This window comes from Oryctolagus cuniculus, chromosome X, assembly GCF_964237555.1.
Source record: "Oryctolagus cuniculus chromosome X, mOryCun1.1, whole genome shotgun sequence".
Taxonomy (NCBI): Eukaryota; Metazoa; Chordata; class Mammalia; order Lagomorpha; family Leporidae; genus Oryctolagus; species Oryctolagus cuniculus.
The window spans coordinates 72,131,530-72,157,378 of NC_091453.1; the positions used below are offsets into that span (position 1 = coordinate 72,131,530).

The 25,849-nt window shown below is 43.1% G+C and overlaps 1 protein-coding gene across 2 annotated transcripts in view; it reads right to left on the bottom strand.

Moving 5' to 3' along the window:
- ATP7A (ATPase copper transporting alpha) overlaps positions 1-19,290 on the bottom strand; it is a 119,070-nt gene extending 99,780 nt beyond the window's left edge. The window contains exon 1 of one of the 2 annotated variants that reach the window (XM_002720131.5): positions 19,039-19,290. The gene's annotated coding sequence lies outside the window, so the exon portion shown is untranslated. The remainder of the gene's footprint in view (positions 1-19,038) is intronic. The other variant, XM_051827358.2, reaches the window with a different exon arrangement.
- Positions 19,291-25,849: the final 6,559 nt, after the last annotated feature.

Genomic DNA, 25,849 nt, shown 5'->3' on the forward strand with positions numbered 1-25,849 from the left:
CCAGGAGCTTCTTTTGGGTCTCCCATGTGGGTGCAGGGGCTCAAGGACTTGGGCCATCTTCCACTGCTTTCCCAGGCGCATCAGCAGGGAGCTGGCTCGGAAGTGGAGCAGCGGTCTCAAACCAGCACCCTATGGGATGCCAGCACTGCAGGCCGAGGCTTTAACCTGCTGCACCAGAGCACCAGCCCCATCAGGATTTTTAAAAAGTTAGGATTTGGTAGAAAATTATTCCAAAAGAATATTTTTCATCTCTGGCACCACTACCACAGACATCTTGGCCTAGTCACATAGTTTTTACAGTTGAAATTTTATATGGCATGATTATAAGATAACTTGGCATACTATTTTTAAAACACTTTGATTTTTCATAATGTTCTATTTTTCATATATTTTATCTCTTTATCCCAAAGTCCAAAGAATAATTTTTAGTATTAAGGAAGCAAACATTCCATAAATATATTCCAGATCTATACCTATACCCACATTCAATGTCTTAATTCCTTTAAATGTCCTGTTTTATAGACTTTGGTTAATAAAGGTGAAAATCTGATAACACTTTCTCCCATTCCCACTGTCAGGACAGATAAGGATGAAAAATTATGTACTGGAAATGTGTGGGAGATCAATTTCAAAAAAAAAAATAAATTTTTAAGAAGGTAAACAGCCGGCGCCGCAGCCCAATAGGCTAATCCTCTGCCTAGCGGCACCGACACACCGGGTTCTAGTCCCGGTTGGGGTGCCGGATTCTGTTCCGGTTGCCCCTCTTCCAGGCCAGCTCTCTGCTGTGGCCAGGGAGTGCAGTGGAGGATGGCCCAGGTGCTTGGGTCCTGCACCCGCATGGGAGACCAGGATAAGCACCTGGCTCCTGCCTTCGGATCAGCGCAGCGCGCCGGCCGCAGCGGCCATTGGAGGGTGAACCAACGGCAAAGGAGGACCTTTCTCTCTGTCTCTGTCTCTCTCACTGTCCACTCTGCCTGTAAAAAAGAGAAGAGAAAGAGGAAGAGGAAGAGGAAGAAGAAGAAGAAGAAGAAAAACAATTTAAAACTATCAAAGGCAACTGTTCAACCAGGTAGTTTTTTTTTTTTTAATGATTTATTTTACTTATTTGAAAGTCAAGGTTACAGAGAGAGGTAGAGACAGAGAGAGAGTTTTCCATCTGCTGGTTCACTTCCCAAATGGCCGCAACAGCCAGAGCTGAGCTGCTCTGAAGCCAAGAGCCAGGAGATTCTTCCAGGTCTCCCATGTGGGTGCAGGGGCCCAAGGACTCGGGGCACCCTCCACTGCTTTCCCAGGAGCATTATCAGGAAGCTGGATTGGAAGTGGAGCAACCAAGATTTGAACTGGCACCCATATAGGATGTTGGCACTGCAGGCTGGGGCTTTAACCTACTGCGCCACAGCGCCTGCCCCTGTTTTCTACAGATGAATCAGAATTCAGAGAAGTTTTACATCATTTCAATCCTTTAGAGGTTTCAATCGGCAAATTTCAAGTAATTTGTTATCACAAGCAGAAGCCCCAAATACTGACAGGTATCTCAAATTCACTGAATTGTTGAAAATAAAATAGTAATCATTCAGGGGCAAGCATTTGGCACTGCAGTGGTAATTCTGCTTGGGATGCTCACATCCCATAACAGAACCTGGGTTTGAGTCCAGGCTCTGCTTCTTATTCCAGCTTTCTACGAACACACACCTGGGGAGGCAGCAGATGATGGTCTAAGTCCTTGGGCCCCTGCCACCCACATGGAAGACATGGATGGAGTTCCAGACTCCTAGCTTCAGCTCAGCCCAGCCCTAGCTATTGGAAGCATTTAGATGAAAGATTTTTTTCTCTTTCTCTCATTCTCACACTCTCCCTCTCTCCCTCCCTCCCCTCTAACTTTCATACAAAAAATTAAATTTTTTAAAATTTGTGATAATTCAGATACACATTTATTGAACAGAAATTAAGCAAAAATACCATTGACAACAATGCTTACTGATTTTGAAATTTGAACCCAGAATCCATTCTTCAGTTCCATAGCTCCTCCCCTCCTGTCCCCTCCCCCTCCCCCTCCTCTCCTCTCCTTTCCTTTCCTTTATTTTATTTGAAAGGCAGATATACAGAGAGAGAAGGAGAGAGAGAGAGAGATCTTCTATCAGCTGATTCACTCCCCAAATGGCTGAAATAGCCAGGCATGGCCAGGCCAGAGCCAGGAGCTAAGAGCCAGGAGCCTCTAGCCTCTTCCAGGTCTCCCACACGAGTGCAGGGGCCCAAGCACTTGGGTTACCCTCCATTGTCTTTTCCCAGGCACATTAGCAGGGAGCTGGATCAAAGTGGAGCAGCCAGAACTTGAACCAGTGCCTATTTGGGATGCCAGCACTGCAGACAGAGGCTTAACTTTCCACGCCACAATGCCAGCCCCTCCACAATTTCTTAATTAGAAAGCATTAGACTGGGCTGGCGTTGTGGCATAGCAGGTAAAGCTGCTGCCTGCAGTGCCAGCATCCCATATGGGTGCCAGTTTGAGTCCCAGCTGCTCCACTTCTGATTCAACTCTTTAGGAAAGCAGTAGAAGATGGTCCAAGTGCTTGGACCCCTGCAGCCACCTGGGAGACCCGGAAGAAGCTCCTGGCTCCTGGCTTTGGACTGGCCCAGCTCTGCCCATTGTGACCATTTGGGGAGTGAACCAGTGGACTAAGACCTTGATTGATCAATCAATCAATCAATCTCTCTGCCTCTGCCTTTTGAATAAATAAATAAATAAATCTTCAAAAATAAATAAATAAAAAGAAAGCATAAGACTATAAAAAACAGGCTGAAATCTTTAGAAAGCTGGTTCAGGTAGAGTAAAAAATGTGCTTTACCTAAAAAGAAGCTATTTTCTCCCCATTTTAGACATGCAATGTTCACAGAGTAGAGGTTTTCCTTCAGTTAGTTTGCTTTAAAGGGAATTAAACTTTTTAATTCTGAAAAACCTGTGGGGGGTCAAGCTACAACAAATGCTTAAATTTTGATTTAGTATATTATGTTGGATCTTTCGAATAAAATATTAAAGCACTTCTTTTCCTACTTTTGCTGAAGGCTGTATGCTCGTGTACATGCATGTGCATACACACATTTTCACACACACACACACACACACACAAGTAAGACATAGGCTGAACTTATTAACAACTTCTAGCTAAAAACCAATTCCGTCTGGAGCAGACAATTGGTGCAACAGTTAAGATATCACTTGGAACACCTGCATCCCACATTGAAGTGCCTGAGTTTGAGTACCAGCCCTGCTTCTGATTCCAGCTCTCCACTAATGCATACCCTGGGAAGCATAAGGTGATGGCTCAAGTATGTGAGTCCCTGTCACTCAAATGGGAGATCCAGAATGAGTTCCTTCCTGGCTTCCAGCTTTGCCCTGGCCCAGCCCCAGCTGTTGTGGGTGATTTGGGAGTGAACCAGTAGATGAACAGTAGCTTGCTCTCTCTTTCTCGCCCTCTTTCCACCCCATACCACCTTTCAAATGCATGAAATAAATAAAATTTAACATGAATATAGGCGGGGCCAGTGCCGTGGCGCAATGGGTTAAATCCCTGGCCTGAAGCGCCAGTATCCCATATGGCACTGGTTCTAGACCCGGCTGCTCCTCTTCTGATCCAGCTCTCTGCTGCGGCCTGGGAAGGCAGAGGAAGAGGGCCCAAGACCTTGGGCCCCTGTACCCACGTGGGATACTCGGAGGAAGCTCCTGGCTCCTGGCTTCAGATTGGCGCAGCTCCGGTAGTTGCAGCCATCTGGGGAGGTGAGACAGCGGATGGAAGACCTCTCTGTGTGTTTCTACCTCTCCCTGTAACTCTCTTTCAAATAAATAAAAATAAATCTTAAAAAAAAATAAAATGAATGTAGGCTTTGAACAGCAAGAATATTCTGCCTTATTGGTGGGAGTTAAATTCCAAGACTCCTCAACAAATGTCTGAAACTGCAGATAGTACTGAACTCAATATTTACAGTTTTTTCCTATGTATTCGTACACGAATTTAATGCCTTTTCCATCTTAACTAAGCACTAAGCACACATTGTGGCTATAACTTTTGACATCTGCAATGTTACAGGAAAACTATCATGAATTTCATTTTCCTTCTTCACAATTTCACAAATAACATTTTCTTTCCTCATTAAGTTGAAAACTTTCACCTTTTCACTTACAGGAAACACTTCATGGCTTCTCTTTGGCATATATGAATTATATAATAATAATGCGGCACTGGCATCCCATATGGGCGCCGGTTCTAGTCCTGGCATCTCCTCTTCCAATCCAGCTCTCTGTTGTGGCCTGGGAGGGCAGCAGAGGATGGCCCAGGTCTTTGGGCCCCTGCACCCATATGGGAGACCAGAAAGAAGCAGCTGGCTTCTGGCTTCCGATCAGCGAAGCTCCGGCCGTTAAGACCACCTGGGGAGTGAACCAGTGGACAGAAGACCTTTCTCTCTGTCTCTCCCTCTCACTGTCTGTAACTCTATCTCTCAAATAAATAAATAAAAATATTTTAAAAAAATAAGGGTTACTTGAAACAAGCACTATGATACTGCAACAGCTGATCTGATAACTGAGATAGCTGCTAAGAAACTAATGGGATGGTAGCACATACAATGTAGATATGCCGAACAGAGATATAATTTACATCCTGGGTGGGACAGTGAGAGATTTCATCATGCTACTCAGAATGGCATGTGACTTAAAACTCATGAATTATTTCTGGAATTTTCTAATAGTTTCGGACCGCAGTTGACTACAGGTAACTAAAACCAGAGAAAGTAATTTGCTATAAAAGGGAGGGCTACTATGTCTGTGTTCAAAGATGATACTGCCATACTTTGGCTTGACTGAAACAAATCATACGTATCTGGCTAGATAATTTCAAAGCAGTTTCCTCAATACGCATGCACAATGGTGAGTTTGATTGAAATGGCTCGATTAATCTCAAAACCTTCATAACTAATTCCTAAACAGTGAACAGATCCTGGGCAATAGAAAAAGACAAATGGACAACCAAAATGCCAGTTTAATAGAGAGGAAAACTGTGCATGGGAGCAGGAAAGTGGGTTTGCTTAGTCAGAATCAAGGGTGCAGATGGGAACACAACAGGAAAGAAATAATAATGATATATCCTGGGGCCAGTGCTATGGTACAGCGGGTTAACGCCCTGGCCTGAAGCGCCGGCATCCCATATGGGCACTGGTTCGAGACCCAGCTGCTCAACTTCCAATCTAGCTCTCTGCTATGGTCTGGGAAAACAGTAGAAGATGGATGGCCCAAATCCTTGCACCCATGTGGGAGACCCAGAAGAGGCTCCTGGCTCCTGACTTCGGATCAGCGCTGCTCTGGCCATTGCGGCTAACTGGGGAGTGAACCAGCAGATCTTTCCCTCCCTCTCTCTCTCTCTCTCTCTCTGTGTGTGTGTGTGTGTGTGTGTGTGTGTAACTCTGACTTTCAAATAAATAAATAAATCTTTTAAAAAATTATATATCCTTACATTCACACAACACATTTCTGTTTACAAAGGAATCTTTGACAAATCCTTTCATTTCAGAGATATATCCATTAGGTTATTCATTCATTCAACACTGAGCAGACTAATTTTGGCACCAGTCTTGGATTTGAATACAAATTCTGCCATTTACCAGCTGTGTGACCTTCAGCAAACTGAGAGGAGCACAGGAGATAAAGTACTTGTACTTAATTCCATCTCCTATTCATCTTACTAATATCGATAAATCTCGGGTGTCTGTTGGGCTCTGCACTAAGCCCAGCTGGGTACCTAAAGGTGAATGAATACAGCAGAGGCTTCCAGGAGCTCAGGGATACATGGTATACTTATGGCCTAAAGGATGAATGAAGGGAGTTCAGTGAAGACTCTCCAGAAGAAATCCTTTACTTTTGTCCTTTTTTTCTTTAAAAGTAAGGAATAGATGTATGCTCCCTGTCCATTGCCAAGTGATGACCTTCCCTGCCTTGGGACTCTGCCAGCAAGAAGTTCATCACCAGATGCAGCCACTCGACATTGGACCAGAACTGTAAGCCAAAATGGACCTTTATTATTTATAACTTTAAGGGAAAAAATATAAGAAATAAATGTCAACTGGAGAAAAATTAAAAATTTAGATAAGCAAATCTAAAAAGTAAACAAAAAATTGGTCCACAACCAAGAATTAACTAATGCTGCTAACATGTTGAGAGGTGTATGTTTGTGTGTGTGTACGTCTATGTGTATAGACTAGGATGCTACTGTATGTATGTATGTATAGGTATAAGCACACAGAGTTCTAATTAAAAGGATCAACTGTTTTATAACACCCTTTTTCAATGAACACTATATAATGAATAATTTTCTACATTAATAAATAGTATATAACTAGTACATTTAACTAAATGAACCTTCACAACAACCCAATAGGACAGGTACTATTTTTTTTTTTTTTTGACAGGCAGAGTGGACAGTAAGAGAGAGAGACAGAGAGAGAGAAAGGTCTTCCTTTGCCGTTGGATCACCCTCCAATGGCCGCCGCTGCAGCCAGCGCACCGCGCTGATCCAATGGCAGGAGCCAGGATCCAGGTGCTTTTCCTGGTCTCCCATGGGGTGCAGGGCCCAAGCACCTGGGCCATCCTCCACTGCACTCCCTGGCCATAGCAGAGAGGTGGCCTGGAAGAGGGGCAACCGGGACAGAATCCGGCGCCCCAACTAGAACCCGGTGTGCCGGCGCCGCAAGGTGGAGGATTAGCCTATTGAGCCACGGCGCCGGCTCAGGACAGGTACTATTACTATGTTCATCTTAACAGATGATCAACTGGAGACAGAGAGGATAAGGAACTTTCCCAAGATTGCACAACTAGTAAGCGACTGAACTGAAATGTAAACCTAGAAAGCCTAATCCAAAGTCTACTTTTTTTTAACAGGCTTTTAAATACAAACATATATTTTTTTAAATACAAACATATGAAATAATTTAAAGGCTTACTAGAAGTCTGTTACAAGAATATACCATAAAGTAACCAATCGACTACTGCTAGTCAATTGGGTCTTGAAAATTGAGTAGGAATTCTCCAGAAGAATGGAAAAGAATTTATCTGTCAAACGGGATGGCACATTTGAAGGAGTCATGTTTGTGGGGAGCAATCCGGACTAGACTGAGTTACTGGAATTAAGACTTATTCTATGCATCTGCTCTCCCACAATATGGCACTGGGAGAGAAGTAAACAGCTTCCGCACAGCTGCCTCCAGTTCAACTAATAAACTGTAGGACTTGCTCCTGATTGGAGGAGAGCAGCGTACTCGGCGTGTGGGCAGCCGAGTTAGGATTGGCGGAGGAGGACTATAAAGGAGGAGAGAGACGGCATGCACCGGGAACATCTATGGGGAACATCTAAGGGGAACACCTGTGCAGCCCCCGAGAAGAGCCGGCCGGCGGTGTGCCGTTCCCCTGCGGAAGTGGGGAAAGCGGCCAGGGGGAACCGCCCTTCCACGGAGGTGGAGGGGATAGTGGCCAACCCGGGAGGAACCAGCAGCAAACCCGGGGAGGGCCGAGCAGACAGAAAGAACAGCGCAGGGTCCTGTGTCGTTCCTCCACGAAGAGGGGGAGCGACAATGTTGGTATGGCTGAGGGAATGATGAGGAGGTTGGAAAGGTAAGCAAGGTCAGATCATGCAGGATAAATTTGAAAGGGGCAAGACTGCATCCCGAAGATCAGGTAAAATGCTACTGCAGAACAATGGAACATTGTTCAGCCTTAAAAGGGAACAAAATTCCTACACAGACTATGAGACTAAATGAAATAAGCCAGACACAAAAGGAAAAATATTAAAGTTTTATTTATGAGGTATTTATAAAGTAAATTCATAGATATAGAAGATGCAGAAAACATTACCCAATGGGGCTGGTACTGTGGCACAGCAGGTTAACACTCTGGCCTGAAGTACCGGCATCCCATATGGGCGCTGGTTCAAGACCTGGCTGCTCCACTTCCAATCCAGCTCTTTGCTATGGCCTGGGAAAGCAGTAGAAGATGGTCCAAGTCCTTGGGCCCCTGAACCCATGTGAGAGACCCGGAAGAAGCTCCTGGCTCCTGGCTTTGGATCGGCACAGCTCCAGCCATTGCAGCCAATTGGGGAGTGAACCAATGGATGGAAGAACTCTCTCTCTCAGCCTCTCCACTCTCTGTGTAACTCTTTCAAATAAATAAATAAATCTTATTTAAAAAAAAAAAAAAGAAGAAGAAAAGGAAAGGTTACCCACCTGCAGTGCCGGCATCCCATATGGGCGCTGGTTCAAGTCCCAGCTGCTCCACTTCTGATCCAGCTCTCTGCTATGGTCTGGGAAAGCAGTAGATGATGGCCCAAGCCCTTGGGCCCCTGCACCCATGTGGGAGACCAGGAAGAAGCTCCTGGCTCCTAGCTTCGGATTGGTGCAACTCTGGCCATTGCAGCCAATTGGGGAGTGAACCAGAGATGGAAGACACCTCTCTCTCTCTCTCTCTCTCTCCCCCCTTCCTTCTCTCTGTGTATAACTCTTTCAAATAAATAAATTAATCTTTTTTTTTTAAAAGTCCCAGTTGCTCCACTTCCAATCCAGCTCCCTGCTAATGTGCCTGGGAGAGCAGCAGAAGATGATCCAAGTCCTTGGGTCCCTGCACCCACTTCTTCCTTAGGAGACCCGGAAAAAGTTCCCAGCTCCTGACTTAGGCCATTGTGGCCATTTGGGGAGGGAACCAAGCAGATGGAAGATCTCTCTTGCTCTCTCTTGCGTGCTCTCTCTCTCTCTCTCTCTCCCTGCCTCTGCCTCTCTGTAACTCTGCCTTTCAAATAAATAAATGTCTTTTAAAAAAATAAAATAAAAGGTTACCCATGGGGTCAGGGAAGAGAGAATGAGATGCTATTTTTTACTAGGTACAGAATTTCAGTTTGGGATGATGCAAAAGTTCTAGAAATGGATAGTGGCTATGGTTATACAATATTATGAATGTACTTAGTATCACTGAGTTAAACACTAAATGGCTACAATTTTATATTGTGTATATTTTGCATAATTTTTTAAAGGTTTATTTAATTTGAAAGGCAGAGTTACACAGAGAAGAAGAGAGAAAGAGAGATCTTCCATCTGCTGGTTCATGCCCCAAATGGCCACAACGGCTACAGCTGGGCTGATACAAAGCCAGGAGCTGGGAGCCAGGAGCCAGGAGCTTCCTCCAGGTCCCAGGGCGCAAGTACTTGGGCCATCCTCCACTGCCTTCCCAGGCCATTAGCAGGGAGCTGGATCAGAAGTGGAGCAGCTGTGACTTGAACTGATGCCATATGGGATGCCAACACCGCAGGCGGAGGCTTAATTTACTAAGCTACAGCACTGGCACCACTACAATTTTTTAAACGCCATTTTTCATAATGGAAATGATTAGGGACTGAATAGAGACAGAAAGGAGGGGCAAATCTGAGAAATATTAAGAACTAGATAACAGGCGTGGTGACTGAATACAGACTCAAGGAAAAAATAACTCGGGTTTCTGGGTAGATAGCAGTGGTATTTATAGTTTCCTTATAGATAAGAAAACCAAGGCCCAGAACTATATACAGTTCGTTAGTAGCAGAATTAGAATTCAAATGCCAGAGGCCACTGCTGTGGCATGGCATAGCACCTGCAGTGCCAGCATCCCATATGGGTGCCAGTTCGAGTCCTGGTTACTCCATTTCCAATGCAACTCCCTGCTAATGTGCCTGAGAAAGCAGTAGAAGATGGCCCAAGTCCCTGGGACCCTGCTCCCACGTGAGAGACCTGGAAGAAGCTCCTGGCTCCTGGCTTCGGTTCAGCTCAGCTCCAGCAATTGTGGCCATTTGGGGAGTGAACCAGCAGACTTATCTCTTATCTCTCTCTGCCTCTGCCTCTCTGTAACTCTGCCTTTCAAATAAGTAAATAAATCTTTAAAAAAAAAAAAAAAAAGCTCAAATGCCAGACTCCTGACTCAAATTTGGAATACTTTGCACTACAACACAACATATTCAAAAAGAATATTATCTCCCCTCACTGCAATCTATTGAAAGTCAGCCCTCAACAAAAGAGTTTTTTTTAATTACTTTAAATTTGTATAACACTCTGATTCACAAAATGCTTTAGCATACATTATTTCACTGGATATTCATAGCAACTCACAAGTTAGACAGGACAGGGATTATATTACCTATGAGTACATTTAAATAGGACTTAGAAAATTGATGCAACTCCTTAAAATCCTCAAAGATCTTAATTTTACTGGTTGGATTAAAGGCAAACATTACGATGAGACATGAAGAGATTCAAATGATGATCATGTCACCACTAACATAGCTGTTGTATGTAGTAGGTACTGATAAAAGGAAGAAAGCAACTAGAAATAGAAATGGTTTGCGTAGCTTTCAGGGCTGCCATATTGCATAATTCCATGTCATAATTTTTACAGACTGTGGCTGCTGCCCCCTCAATTTGTGTAACACAATAACCCTGGATGAAATAAAGTAAGGAGTCTCCAACCTGCAGATCAGGATCAACCGGTAGATCTAGCAACCCCACCTCCTGGAGCACCAACTGGTTCCCAATATCTTCTATCTGCTACACTCCCTTTCTCCCACGTATCCCAGGTGGGATCACCAGTGTGAAGGTGAAAACAGCACAACCACAAACATCCCAGAGACTACACTATCGGTATCTGCCCTCATCTAAAGACTCTGAGATTAAAAGAAGTTCCTTTTTACGACAAGATTGGAGATCACACTAACAAAAGATTGAGAGGAAAGAACAGTGGTCTTGTATGATTATATCTACCTGTTAGGAAAATAAAATTATTAAACATGCCAGGATAATACTGTCAACCCTTCTTAAGAGCGTGATTATACTTAAATTAAATCCAAAGGCAACAAGAGAGAAAATACAGGTCATAGCAGGCACCCATTTGGCAATCCACTTGTGCCTTAAGCCAAGTAAAGAGAATACTAACACAAGCTACATAAGCTTCTGACCAAATTGTGTTAAGATGCAGCACAAAACTGAGACATATGCAGTCTAGCCAGATGCTTCAAATACAGAGAATCCACAACAACCACCAGTAGTTCTCAAATGGTTAACTCAAGTAACTGCAATTAAGTTTCTCTTCCTCATATCTGGACAAGGGACACATACCACCACTACAGAAATGCAACTAGAGACCAAGGATAGGCAAATGGACTGTGTTTTGCTTGAAGACATTTCTGATGGCATTCTACCAACCATCACAGAAACAGAATTTATTTCTCTTTCCTCATCTAACTTCCTACTTCTCCTGATCTCACTTTAAGGCTTCCCATTGGCACTTCATGTGCACATTACTTGGCCTGTCTAATGTTACTTGTTGTTCCTAAGGTTACTGACCCCAGCCACTCCATGTAAAAATCATTTTATTGCCTGTAAAGTTGGATCACTGAGAATTTACTACAAAATTTTGCACTTAGGAAACAAGATAGAGATGAGATCAAACGGAAGCAGTATGACTCCAGAGTCCATGCCCCTAGCTCTCTGCAAAACAGTGTCTACAAAGGACTTTACCACAGCCGTAACCCATTCTTCAAAGTGTTCAAAAAATGCTCCACATCTATGACTTTCAGTGTTCCTCCCCAACACAAAATCTCTCTAACAATCAGGCAAGTTCCTTCACTGATGGGCATACAGTACATGCTCTTAACATTTCTCTCTCTGATTTTGTGTAGACTGACCCTCTAACTTAGAATGTTGTCTTGCACATATTTAAATCCCATCATCTCACTAGCCTGTTGTTAACTCCACAAAGCAGGGCTGTACCTGCTGTGTTCACTATCATATCCCCAGTGAACACGGTAACATTCAACAAATTAAGTAAATGAATTGAAGCGCCACATCCCTCATGAGACAACATGTTCAATACTCCTAGCCACTTTCTTTTTGAATTTTTAAATACCCTGAATCAGAGTCTTGTACCTGATGACTCTGTAATTGTTTGGTATTAGACTTCTTTCCCTGGCTAAACAGTAGAGCATATACTTTATACTTCTTTGCACATCTCACAGAGGCAAGGTAAACATTGGATATACAATAGCACACAATAAGAATTTACTAATTGGGGCCAGTGTCGCGGCTCACTAGGCTAATCCTCCGCCTTGCGGCGCCGGCACACCAGGTTCTAGTCCCGGTCGGGGCGCCGGGTTCTGTCCCGGTTGCCCCTCTTCCAGGCCAGCTCTCTGCTGTGGCCAGGGAGTGCAGCGGAGGATGGCCCAAGTGCTTGGGCCCTGCACCCCATGGGAGACCAGGAGAAGCACCTGGCTCCTGCTATTGGATCAGCGCAGTGCGCCGGCCGCAGCGGCCATTGGAGGGTGAACCAACAGCAAAGGAAGACCTTCCTCTCTCTCTGTCTCACTGTCCACTCTGCCTGTCAAAAAAAAAAAAAAAAAGAATTTACTAATTGGAAGGCTGATGTGCTTTATAAAAATTCAATTTACATATAATGCTGTATGGCTGTGGTTAAATAGGTTAGGCATAGCATAAAGCCTTTTCCCTTGCTTACATTTTTTAAGAACTCATGTAGTAGAAGCATGGTTCAGCATTTGGCAATTATGGAAATAACCTGAAAAATCTTAATGACCCAGAGTCTGTGGCTCACTAATTACACAAGCAGATCATTATGAATTTTCTTGGTGGGGAAGTAGAATGAGTACATCATAATAATTTGATTTGCTACCTGTCATAATGAGTTTTGAGAAGCCAGGTTAGCATACTGAAGATATACTACAGGCTACTGGGCCCTCCCAATCTGAGTTTTTTCCATTTTCTATGGTACAATTTACAAATCGAACATTGCTTAAAGGTACTGATTGATTACTATATTCGTCCTGCCATCTACTAAATTTATAGTATAGCAGAACTATAATTTATAATTTTATTATAGAGGTTGCTAAAATTACTGTTATAGTAAATAATATATTAAACTAATAATAGTAACTAAATTTTATTGTATGTTTATTACCTGTCAGGCTCTATTACTAGGGCTTTACATGTATTAACTCATTCACAATCCTGAGGGTAGGTACTGTTATCATTCACATTTTACAAATTTGGAGGAACCGAGGCACAGGTAAGAAATCTGCTCAGGGTCACAGAAGTAGTAAGCGGAGGGACTGGAATTCCAACACACACAATCTGGCACCAGAACACCAACTCTTAAACCTATGTTACTGCCTCTCCAAAAGAAGACAAAATCACTATACAATGGCGAAGTTAAGCCTTGCAGCATCAAGAATAAGATATAATGGTCCAGAAAATGTAACCGGCAATGTTCCAAATTATGCTTGTTTATTTTTTTTTAATTTGACAGGCAGAGTTATACAATGAGAGGAAGAGACAGAGAAAAAGGTCTTCCTTCCGTTGGTTCGCGCCCCCCTCCCCAAATGGCCGCTACGGCCGGTGCGCTGCACCGATGTGAAGCCAGGAGCCAGGAGCCTCCTCCTGGTCTCCCATGCGGGTACAGGGGCCATCCTCCACTGCCCTCCCGGGCCACAGCAGAGAGCTGGACTGGAAGAGGAACAACCAGGATTAGAACCCGGTGCCCATATGGGATGCCGGCGCCGCAGGCAGAGGATTAACCAAGTGAGCCATGGCACCAGCCCCCAATTGTGCTTGTTTATTAACTTTTTAATGTACTTTCTTTTAGACCACTTTAAACTCTATAAACATGTTTTCATGCATATCAAAGTTCAAAAATGTACTTATTATAAAGATGAAAAAACACATGTGGACCATTTCTTTTTTCTTCCTTAGTAGACTGAGAATGCAAATAAAATAAGACTAATTCTATTTTAAACATTAGGTCTTTTAGCACATCTTTAAATAATGTAATTAACTAAAAGTAAATCTATGGGTCTTTACTTTTGAAATTAGCTTAAAAGTACCAAGGAAATTGAGTTATTAATATCATAATTTTTTTAAAGATTTATTTATTGAGTTACAGAGAGAGGGAGAGGCAGACAGAAAGGTCTTCCATCCACGGTTCACTCCCCAGATAGCCACAGCTGGGCCATCCGAAGCCAGGAATTAGGAGTCAGGCGCTTCTTACAGGTCTCCCACACAGCTGCAGGGTCCCAAGCACTTGGGCCATCTTCCACTGCTTTCCCAGGCCATCAACAGGGAGCTGGATCAGAAGTGGAGTAGCTGGGACTGGAACCGGCACCCATATGAGATTCCAGTGCCATAGTTGGAGGCTTAGCCCACTATGCCACAGTGCCAGCCCCTTTTAATTTTTTTTTTTTTACTCATCAAATCAATTTGCTCATTCACACATTCAAAGAAGGCAAATGATTGCTTCTAACTTTACTTAAATGTCTATGTACTTTTAAAAATATAGTTCCTGTGTGGGAGGTAAGACCACAGGTTCTGGAGCCAAGACTGACTGGCTTTAAATTCCAGTTTAGCCACTTGCTAGGCCTGGAAATAAAATTTGGCCCTATGAAAGAATATGTCTACTCTTAGCAAAGTGCAAACAATAGACAAACAACAGATTCTTTTTCACACCAGACAAATGTACAGTTCTTATGTCCTTCACTTATGTACATTAAAAAAAAATTGCCAAAGATTCAAGATCCCATGACTTACCACTTGCCCTAAGGTTAAGAAACAGGAATTTGTGGATTATTTTTGTAATAAACACAGTAGACAAAATCTTACGCAATTCTACCCTGGCACTCAAGAACAAATAATATACTGTACTAAATAAATTATTCTTTTGCCTTCACCACTCAACGAATTTAAGACTTTAAACTCTCTTAAAACTATAAAGGTTCTCATGACCAAAATTAACCCTGCTATCACCTAGCTAACAGATAAACACTTCACTTTAGATGAACAATACTTGGAAGACATATGATACCAATATGAATGCTAATACATAAAAATGCACTTATAATTGCAATCAGAGGGGCTGGCACTGTGGTATAGCAGTGCCAACATCCCATTTGGGTGCCAGTTCGAGTTCCAGCTGCTCCATTTCCCATCCAGCTCTCTGCTGTGGCCTGGGAAAGCAGTAGAAGATGGCCCAAGTCCTTGGGCCCTTGCGCCCACGTGGGAGATCCAGAAGAGGCTCCTGGCTCCTGGCTTCAGAGCGGTGCTGCTCTGGCCATTGCGGCTAACTGGGAAGTGAACCATCGGATGGAAGACCTCTCTCTCTCTCTCTCTCTGCCTCTCCTCTCTCTGTGTAACTCTGACTTTCAAACAAATAAATAAATATTTTTAAGAAATAATTGCAATTAGAAATTAATATCAAGATATTATAGCCATAAGTCTTCTGATCTAAAAAGTAATATTTAGAATTAACCGTGCAATGGGAGAAAGCAGTCAGTGGTCAAAATGAAACTGGCTATATGCAAGTATTATTGTTTTAATAATATAATGCACTTATTAATAATACAATATACTTGATATGTTCATTTGATAAAACCAAATGAACAATAACTAATGTATTGTGAAATACATAACTTGGAATTTATAAGAATTCTTACAGCAAATAATTTTATTATCATCAAAAAAGCTAGACACCTTCTTTTATTCCTGCCACAAGAAAGAAGACTGCACTTGGAACTCTTCAGCAACTAAGCTCTCTATGAGCTTTTGTTAGCTCAAGGATCAACTCTTTAAGTATCCTCATGAGACTAGAGGGCAGTTGCAAATTTATCCTAAATAGTCCTGAGAATTTTCTTCAGAGGGCTCTGCACTTTGGAATTCTTTCCCTCTGGTCTTATGTATCTGTTGACAGTTTCCAGGTCATAACAGAAGCCCTCTTAATGCTTTCCTCTCCTGAATGGCAGGTGGTATTGCTTCAGGTGAACACTCAAGAGAGCAAAAGTCATTTTATTCACAATTCCAAGTATAGCATGCTCTACAAATTCTCAGGAAGGAGTGGAGGAGGGAGCTGATTCAGGTATTTTTCTGTTCCTGATCTGCTTTGCTTGGGACATCAATTGACCTGCAGGGTCAGTAGAAATTACAATGGCACAAGCAAAACACATTACTTTTTTTTTTTTTTACAAAGAAAATCCACTAAGGAAAATGACCAGGCTAAAGCAAGATACATAAGATGTGAAATAACCCATTAATTTCAAATAATGAATCAAAAACACTCTTGATTATGGGTCTGAAAAAAATTGGACTTCTCCACTGGAGACTTATAGCAAAAAGAGTTAAAACAATAGTTTTAAAATACTTGAGACTGGGCCAGTGCTGTGGCGTAGCAGGTAAAGCTGCCGCCTGCACTGCCAGCATCCCATATGGGCACCAGTTCAAGTCCCGGCGGCTCCACTTCTGATCCAGCTCTCCGATATGGCCTGGGAAAGCAGCAGAAGATGGCCCAATTGCTTGGGCCCCTGCACCTGCGTGGGAGACCTGGCAGAAGCTCCTGGCTTCAGAACAGAGCAGCTCCAGCCATTGCGGCCATCTGAAGAGTGAACCAGGGGCAGAAGACTTCTTTCTCTGCCTCTCTGCCTCTCTCTGTCCCTCTCTTTGCCGCTGGTAAAAGTACACATAACTGGCTCCAAATGGGAGCACTTTAACCTCATTTCCATCAAGGAAGGAAGTAGCTGTGAAAACTGATGTGATCTACTGACTTCTTATACAAATGAGGAAATCACATCAATTTCCTAGCAGCGCTGGGAAGCTAGGAATATATTATGAAACCAGAAACACTATAGTCTTCCACGTTAAGGAAACACACGTTAAGGAAAATTCTAAAGGAATTTTAATACTTCCCCTCCCATACTATCTCATCAGTAAGCAAATTACATCACATTAAAGCAATTTGAAGACAGATTTGGAAGTGAAAAACATGGTTGCTGGGATGGTGGTTCAAATTGAAATATTCTGCCTTTCACCCACCAGGCCTCTACCACCACCCCCATTTTAATTATATCCTAAGGAATATCACTGTTTAAAAATACCAAATAGTCAAACCTGTCCTTTAACAAAGATGAGTAGGGAGAATTTTGAAACAAAACTTCCAAATAGTATGACAGTGTCTTTATCAACTAACAATTCACTTTCCCAACTGACAAATGAAGATTTTTCACTCATTTGGATGCCAAAAATCTTGATTAATACAGTTTGCCAAACACTTTATAATATGTAGGTAAAAGCGGTTATAATAAGGAATTTATGAAAATGAATATATTAACATTAGAACCCTCACAAAGTAAAGGTTGTAGTGTGTTGGTTGGAGTTATTTTTGCTCACATGCTCACTTGCTCTCTCTTGCCTATTTTTTAAACAAATTTTACTGCTTCTGCATGCATTTTTTCAAAGAAAAACAACCTTCTGCATTAGAGACTGGAGATATTAACTTATTCTTAGAAAGGATTAGGTTTACTCTAACCTTCCTGTGAAGTCAGGAATAAAAATCTAAGATTGTGATTAGAAAAGAGTAGATTCTATCAGTTTAAATAGACCAGTAGAGAAAAAAATGTGGAAGAAAAAAGGTTCTTGGAAGTAAACCTGAAAGAACTTCTGGCAGTAGACAATGTTGTTATTCATTCCCAGCAATTTTTAAAATGATTTTAAATTACATTTAAGGTACAACTCTCACTCAGAATTAAAGCATCGCAACTCTTCTTTTAGATTAGACTTTATATTAGAATTAAATGTCATATATTAACATTTTTGTCATTTCCATGTATTTTTATATATACATGCTTTCCTATTAGCTGAAGATAGTTGGATATTTTTATAAATTGACCAGTTTTATATTCTATATATGTTTTTCTTTTTAGCTAGTGACATCATGGAAGATGTGGTGGTCTTAGAAATAGGGTTATAGAGTTATTGCATGTCCTGCATTTTTCCAGCCCCCCACCAACCCTTTGTTCACATTATTTCTTCTACTTGGACTATATTCTTCCTCCTCCATCCCTGCACAAAAGCTAAACGCTAACAATTTTTGAAGGCCCAGCTCAAAGGCTCCTTCTAGGCATTCTCATAACACTTTCTGTTTCTAATACAAAAATTATTGAGACAAATAATATTTTTGGTGATCATGTACCTATCTTTCCTACTACACTATGAGACCTTCAAATTAAAAAAAAAAGTCTTCGTGTCATGACTATAGGCAGAAGAAAGTTTGAGATATAAAAAATAAAATCGCAGTTGAAAATAACCTTTAAAAAAGATGAGATATCCAACCTAGTTACTCAACTAGTGGGGCTCCTAAAAACCCATTGTCTTCATAGCTGAACTTAACTGACATGACAGCAAACTCCCTTTTGAGATCAGGTACTTTGTCTTGTTCCTTCTGCATCCCATCTCATACCTCAGTATTACTTAATTCAATGTTCTCCACACATTGTTTCAATAGTATTCATACAACTGTAGATGAAGAGGCTATGATTAAAGAAAAGATCAGATCCTGGGAAAATACTGAATGGTGAAATGACAAAAGAAGTGCTGTCAGTGCTGAAGAAAACTACAAAGTCTACAACAAAAAACGTTAAAGGGTGGGACAAGGATGGAGGGTAACTTTACTATAATGAACGAAATGAAGCAGAAACAAGAATCCTCCTTCGGTTTAGCAGATGATCCTAATTTAAGACAGGAAAGCAAATTGCTCTTTTTTTAATTTTTATTTCATCAGTAATGGTGGCTTAATAACCTTAGCTTCCAAAGTATAAGGAGGTGTCTGTCACTAAGCAAAGACTTCAGTTCGTGTGAATTCCAACACGGGGCACAGACCCTCTTGGGACCCTAAATTAGGCGACATAGGCCGTGGATGATTAAGAAACTCTCCTCGGGACGGTAGAATAAAGTGACAGGGGTCAAGACCGGATCTCCCCTTCTCTATCTCCAGTTCAAGGAGGAAAAACCTAAGTGTGGAAAATACCTGAATTGTTAAGAAGTGAGAGTTTGGCGACTGCCCTAGATTCACAAGACCTTCTCACACTTGCTTGTTCAAACTGACAGCACAGATAGCCCCTCCAGTAGAAGGGGACGACGGGAATCTGATGTAGGACTTACCTGGTTTTTCTGTCCTGTGGTTAAACCTCCGGAGCTACGCAGCCGGTGGCAGTGAGAAATCCACGCACGCACACCCGAGGCTCACACGCTCAGAGAAGTCCCAGTAGCAGCGGCGGCTGTGGCAGTGGCGAAAACTCCTCCCTCTGCTGCTTTCTTTCCACCCCCTGCCGCCGCGGCCAGCCGTTCTTACCCCTCCCTCCCCCGACTATCCCCACTTCCGGGTGATGCCCCGGCCGGAAGCAGGGCCGACTCGGGAAAGAGAGCGACGCGTCACGTGAAAGGGAACACGAAGCCCAGAGTCAAGCTTCTCCCGCCCCCTGCTGCCCCCAAGCCGACACACAGCTTCTGGGCGGGTCTTGCTGCTTTTGGGTGCTGCAGCGTCCCTCCGCGCCCAAAGCCAAAAAAATAAAACAAAACCAAAGAATCCCTACCAAAACAGTGCCTTTGTTATCTGGACTCTCCTAACATCAGGCCAAGGTGGGCTATAGAAGATCCCTCATTGTGCCCAGCGTGAAATTTGCATGTTGTTTGTTAGATTGTGTCAACTTGCTTCTCCAGATGTAAATGCCAGAGCTATGAACTTGTCCTTATCCCCCACAATGAGAAATAACATCGAGGGGGAGAAATGTTTATAAATTCATAATCTTTATCTGTGCTGGGGGACAGGGATGGCACCTCACTACCTTCATATTGCCATTCCAAGCTCTGAGCCACTTCTCCATTTATTCATTCACTTGCCCATCGTTTTAAACACCTAGAAGATTCCCGGGAGGCAAAAAAAAAAAAAAAAAAAGAATATTTATCAACATGATTTTATACAGAAATCAGATGCAGAAAATGTAACAATACAATGCAACAAATCAATAGTACAGAATGCATTTGAGAAAAGCGTGTTCTTTTTAATCGAGTTTAACATTCTAAAAAGCAGCAAAACTCTAGGATTTTTTTTTTAAAGATTGATTGATTGATTGATTTGGAAGGCAGAGTTACAAAGAGGCATGGAGAGAGTGAGGTCTTCCATGTCTTTCATCCGCTGATTCACTCCCCAAATGGCTGCAACGACCGGAGCTGGGCCAATCCGAAGCCAGGAGCCAGGAGCTTCTCCGAAGGTCTCCCAGGTGGGTGCAGGGGCCCAAGCACTTGGGTAAACTTTGACTGCTTTCCCAGACCATAGCAGAGAGCTAGATCGGAAGTGCAGCAGCCGGGTCTTGAACCGGCGCCCACATGAGATGCCAGCACTGAAGGCAGGGGCAACTTTATTTATTACACCACAGCGCTGGCCCCCTACGATTTTCTTTTAAACTATGAATCTTAACAAAAGGTTAAAATACAGACTCCATTTTATTTATTTCAAAGCTGGATGTGGCCTTTTCATATTTTTTAATGAAATATTAAGATATGAGAAAAACTAATCACAGGACTACTTGTATTTTCAATTGAAATCATTCAAACTCAGTTTCTATAGAAGAGTATCAAGTCTAAAAATGTTGCATAACTCAAAGGAGTAAGCAAAGTATAAATATTAAGTAAACATTGTGAAAGACTAAGAAGTGCCTGGCACACAGTATACTTGTTAGATAATTTCCATCCAAATTACTTGACAGGCAACATTTAAAACTGCCCAGAGGCCGGCACTGTGGCTCACTAGGCTAATCCTCCGCCTGCAGCGCCGGCACACCGGGTTCTAGTCCAGGTTGCTCCTCTTCCAGTCCAGCTCTCTGCTGCGGCCCAGGAAGGCAGTGGAGGATGGCCCAAGTGCTTGGGCCCTACACCTGCATGGAAGACTGTCGCTCCCCGTCTTCGTGGAGGAACGACACAGGACCCTGCGCTGTTCTTTTGTCTGCTCGGCCCTCCCCGGGTTTGCTGCTGGTTCTTCCCGGGTTGGCTACCGTCCCTTCCACCTCCGTGGAAGGGCGGTTCCCCCTGCCACTTTCCCCACTTCCGCGGGGGAGCGGCACACCACCGGCCGGCTCTCTCGGGGGCTGCACAGGTGTTCCTTCAGATAGATGTTCCTTGGTGCATGTTGTCTCTCTCCTCCTTTATAGTCCTCTTCCACCAATCCCAACTCTGCTACCCACACGCCGAGTACGCTGCTCTCCTCCAATCAGGAGCAGGTCCTACAGTTTATTGGTTGAACTGGAGGCAGCTGTGTAGAAGCTGTTTCCCTTCTCAGCGCCATATTGTGGGAGAGCAGATGCATAGAATAAGTCTTAATTCCAGTAACTTAGTCTAGTCCGAGTTGCTCCCCACAGAAGACCAGGAGGAAGCACCTGGCTTCTGGCTTCGGATCGGCACAGAGTGCTGGCCATAGCAGCCATTTGGAGAGTGAACCAACGGAAGGAAGACCTTTCTCTCTCTCTCTCTCTCTCACTAACTCTGCTTGTCAAAAAAAAAAAAAAAAAAAACTGCCCGAAGATCTAAATTAGTATTTCAGAAAGAATCATTCTTTTCCCCCTCTTTACCCATCCATGCAAGATTAACTTCATGACTCCTTAACTTCCCAGACCCTAAGCAATGGTTGTGAATCAATGTGCTCAACCTTCAATATTAAGATACAAATCAGAGATGGTTGTTTTAGCCTAATGGTTAAGACACCAAGCAGACCACATTAGGGAACTTGGGTTCTATTCTTGGTTCTGGCTCCTGACTCCAGCTTCCTGCTAATGTAGACCCTGAGAGGCAGCAATGATGGCTCAAGTGGTTGGGTTCCTGCTACCAACAGGGGAGAGTTGGATTGGGCTTCCAGCTCCTGGCTTCAGCCCCCTCTGCCACTGCAGGCATTTCAGGAGTGAGCCAGCAGATGGGAGTTCTCTGCCTCTTAACTAAGTTTTAAAAAATTTAACATAGAAACTCAGCCCCAAATATAAAACCTCAAAAGTCACATCATATGAAATTAAGATGGTTTTTAAGTGGCTTCAAAATATTAGCAGATTGGTTTATAGTTACAATACTAAGTTTTATTTTCAAGCAAATTCACTAAAGGGCAGAAACCAGAAATACTCATATGCATGAATTTCAAAAAATGCTGTGCCAAAAAAACTTTTAATTCAGTTTTCCATCAACTTTCTGAAATTCTGTCAAATAGCTTTACCAGAAGCAGTATATCAAGCCCACTAGCTCATTTTTATGTAGATAATGTGTATCCGATGAGCTGCACAATCCTCTACTGTTATAGTCACTCAAGCTTTCCCTCACTCTAAAACACCTCATCTCTAAATGCATAAAGTCGGCTGGCGCCGCGGCTCACTAGGCTAATCCTCCGCCTAGCGGCACCGGCACACCGGTTGCCCCCCTTCCAGGCCAGCTCTCTGCTGTGGCCCGGGAGTGCAGTGGAGGATGGCCCAAGTGCTTGGGCCCTGCACCCCATGGGAGACCAGGAGAAGCACCTGGCTCCTGCCTTCGGATCAGCGTGGTGCGCCGGCTGCAGGGTGCCGGCCGCAGCGGCCATTGGAGGGTGAACCAACAGCAAAAGAAGGCCTTTCTCTCTGTCTCTCTCTCACTGTCCACTCTGCCTGTAAAAAAAAAAATACATAATGTCTAGTCCTCCTGATCAATGCACAATCATAGCAACATCTTTTTCATAATTACTATGCACTAAATGAGCTTTCAGAGGGAAATGTCTTCATGATGTAATCAGGTTTTCAAGACGTTAGCAGATACTAACTGGCCCCCAAATGCATACAAGGTGGTGTTACCTCTAATAGTAATGAGGGTGAGAATTCAACACCTATGCCTTTTACAGTACTTAATTCTAATTCTTAATTACAGTACTTAATTCTAGATAATTTATTAAAAGTGCTAAAATAATGCAATAGAATAATATCAAGAATAAAACGTATAACATGCTCCCTGATTTTAAAATACTGCACTGTTGTAGGTGTTGTGACCCAGTGGTCTAATTAATTCTTAGAACACCTACATCCCATATCAGAGTGCCAGTTCAAGTCCTGGCTCTTCTGCTTCTGCCCCCAGCTTTCTGTTAATGTACCTGGGAAGGCAGCAGAGGGTGGCCCAAGTACTTTTGCTCCTGCCACCCATATGGGGGACCACGATGGAGTTCCAGGGTCCTGGCCCAGCCCTGGATTTGTTGGCATCTGGGGAGTGAATCAGCAGATAGAAGGTCTGTTTTTCTGCCTTCCAAATAAATAAATGTATGTATGTATGTATGTATGTATGTATGTATATATATATGTATATATATATATATAACATATATTTAAAGCTTTATTTGAAAGGCAGAATTAGAGAGATCTTCCATCTGCTGGTTCATTCCCCAAATGGCCACAATGTCCAGAGCTTGGCCAGCCCGAAGCCAGGGGCCAGGAGCCATTTCTGGATCTCCCACATGGGTGCAGAGGCCCAAAAATCTTGGGCCATCCTTTGCTTTCCCAGGTGCATTAGCAAGGAGCTGGATCAGAACTGGAATGGCTGGGACTCGAATCAGTGCCCACATAGCACACCAGCGTCGCAGGCAGTGGTTTTACCTGCTATGCCACAACACCACCCCCCCAAATATATTTTTAAAATAAAATAAAGGGGCCAGCACTGTGGCATAGTAGGCTAAGCCTCCACCTGAGGCACCGGCATCCCATATGGGAACCAGTTTCTGTCCCAGCTGCTCCACTTCCAATCCAGCACTCTGCTATTGGCCTGGGTAAGCAGTAGAAGATGGCCCAAGTGCTTGGGCCCCTGCACCCACGTGGGAGACCCAGAAGCTCCTGGCTTCAGATCGACCCAGCTCCGGCCATTGCAGCCACTGCGGAAGTGGACCAGCAGATGGGAGACTTTTTTTATCTTCTCCTCTCTTTGTAAATCTACCTCTCAAATAAATAAAATCTTTAAAAAAATACTACACAGTCCCCCAATAAAGGATTGGCAGTGCTTCTTCTAAGTTACTTACCTTAATTCCTCAGGCATACATATATTTAAGATAGGGAGATTTACTTGATGACCTCCCAACTGCAGGCATTAATAAAATTCCCAAAATAATGTGCTATAATTTGTGTAAAAGGATGTAAGTTTCTTGGTTCTAAGAGTACTCAAAAGCTGCAAAAAGGATGTAAGTTTCTTGGTTCTAAAAGTACTCAAAAGCTGCACGATAAGAGTATTGTGATAGCACAAATAGCTAGTGCTTCTTTTTTTTTTTTTTATTTGACAGGTAGTTATAGACAGTGAGAGAGAGACAGAGAGAAAGGTCTTCCTTCCGTTGGTTCACTCCCCAAATGGCCACCACAGCCGGCGCTGCACCGATCCGAAACCAGGAACCAGGTGCTTCCTCCTGGTCTCCCATGCGGGTGCAGGGACCCAATAATGCTTCATTTCTAACGGTGGTCATGATGGTTTAGAATCACTCATAAGGACAAGATTAATTACAAACTTTCTAGACACTTGTCCAAAGATACTATCACCACCAGGTTTTATCACACAAAGCAACATATACTACAATTCTGCTAGCAAATGGACCCATAAACAGTCTAAAATGTCATATGTATAGCTGACAACTATCCCCTGACAGAAGTGGTACAAATCTCACTAACAATTACAAGCAGTCTTTGGAAATACTCTGTGCTAATCAGTGATAAAAAGTTATATTAAGACTGAGACTTCTTTAAAAACTTATTTATTGTGCTTGTTCATGTCTTAGATTACACGCATTTGAACACCTTAGTCCTTTTATGAAGAACATGCTAAATAAGACTGCCAGGTGCTCATAAAAAAATTTAAAGATTTATTTATTTGAGAGGTAGAGTTACAGACAGTGAGAGGGAGGGACAAAGGTCTTCCATTCTCTGGTTCATTCCCCAGATGGTCGCAACGGCCAGAGCTGTGCCAATCCGAAGCCAGGAGCCAGGAGCTTCTTCCCAGTCTCCCATGTGGGTGCAGGGGCCCAAGCACTTGGGTAAACTTTGACTGCTTTCCCAGGCCATAGCAGAGAGCTATTGGAAGAGGGGCAGCTGGGACTAGAACTGGCATCCATATGGTATGCTGGCGCTGCAGGAAGAGGATTAACCTACTGCACCACAGTGCCAGCCCCTCACAAAAAATTTTTGTCGCCCAAGTCCTTGGACCCTTGCACCCATGTGGGAGACCCAGAGGAAGCTCCTGGCTCCATTTCAGTCACTTGGGGAATGAACCAGCAGATGGAAAATTCTCTCTCTCTACCTCTGTCTTTCTGTAACTCTGCCTAATAAATAAATCTTAAAACAAACAGGGACTGGCACTGTGGCAAAGCAGGTAAAGCCACCGCCTGCAGTGCCAGCATCCCAAATGGGTGCCAGTTCGAGTCCTGGCTGCTCCACTTCTGATCCAGGTCCTTACTTCTTGAGAAAGCAGTAGAAGATGGCCCAAGTCCTTGGGCCCCTGCAGTCGCATGGGAGACCCAGAAGAGGCTCCGGCTGTTGCGGCCAACTGGGGAGTGAACCAGAGGATGGAGGACCTCTCTCTCTGCCTCTCCTTCTCTGTGTAACTCTTTCAAATAAAATAAATGTCTCTAAAAAATTTTTTAGCAAATAGTAGTTCTACTATATAGTTTCTGATCTTACAATCTACTTATTTTGCAATGATGCTCAACTTTCCCTATTCAGATCATGAAACCACTGATCTTGGTGCATTTTATGAGAAACTAGGACATACTGCCATGAGAGCTTATGTACAGTATCTAATAAGCCAAAATACTTGATAAGTATAAATTCTTAGGTACATCAAGTAAATTTGGAGATTTCTAAAAGTGACTTACCTGACAAGTTTTACATAGATTTTAGAAATCTTTAAATTTTGCTAATTTACTTGACTGAAATTCCATTTTCTGCCT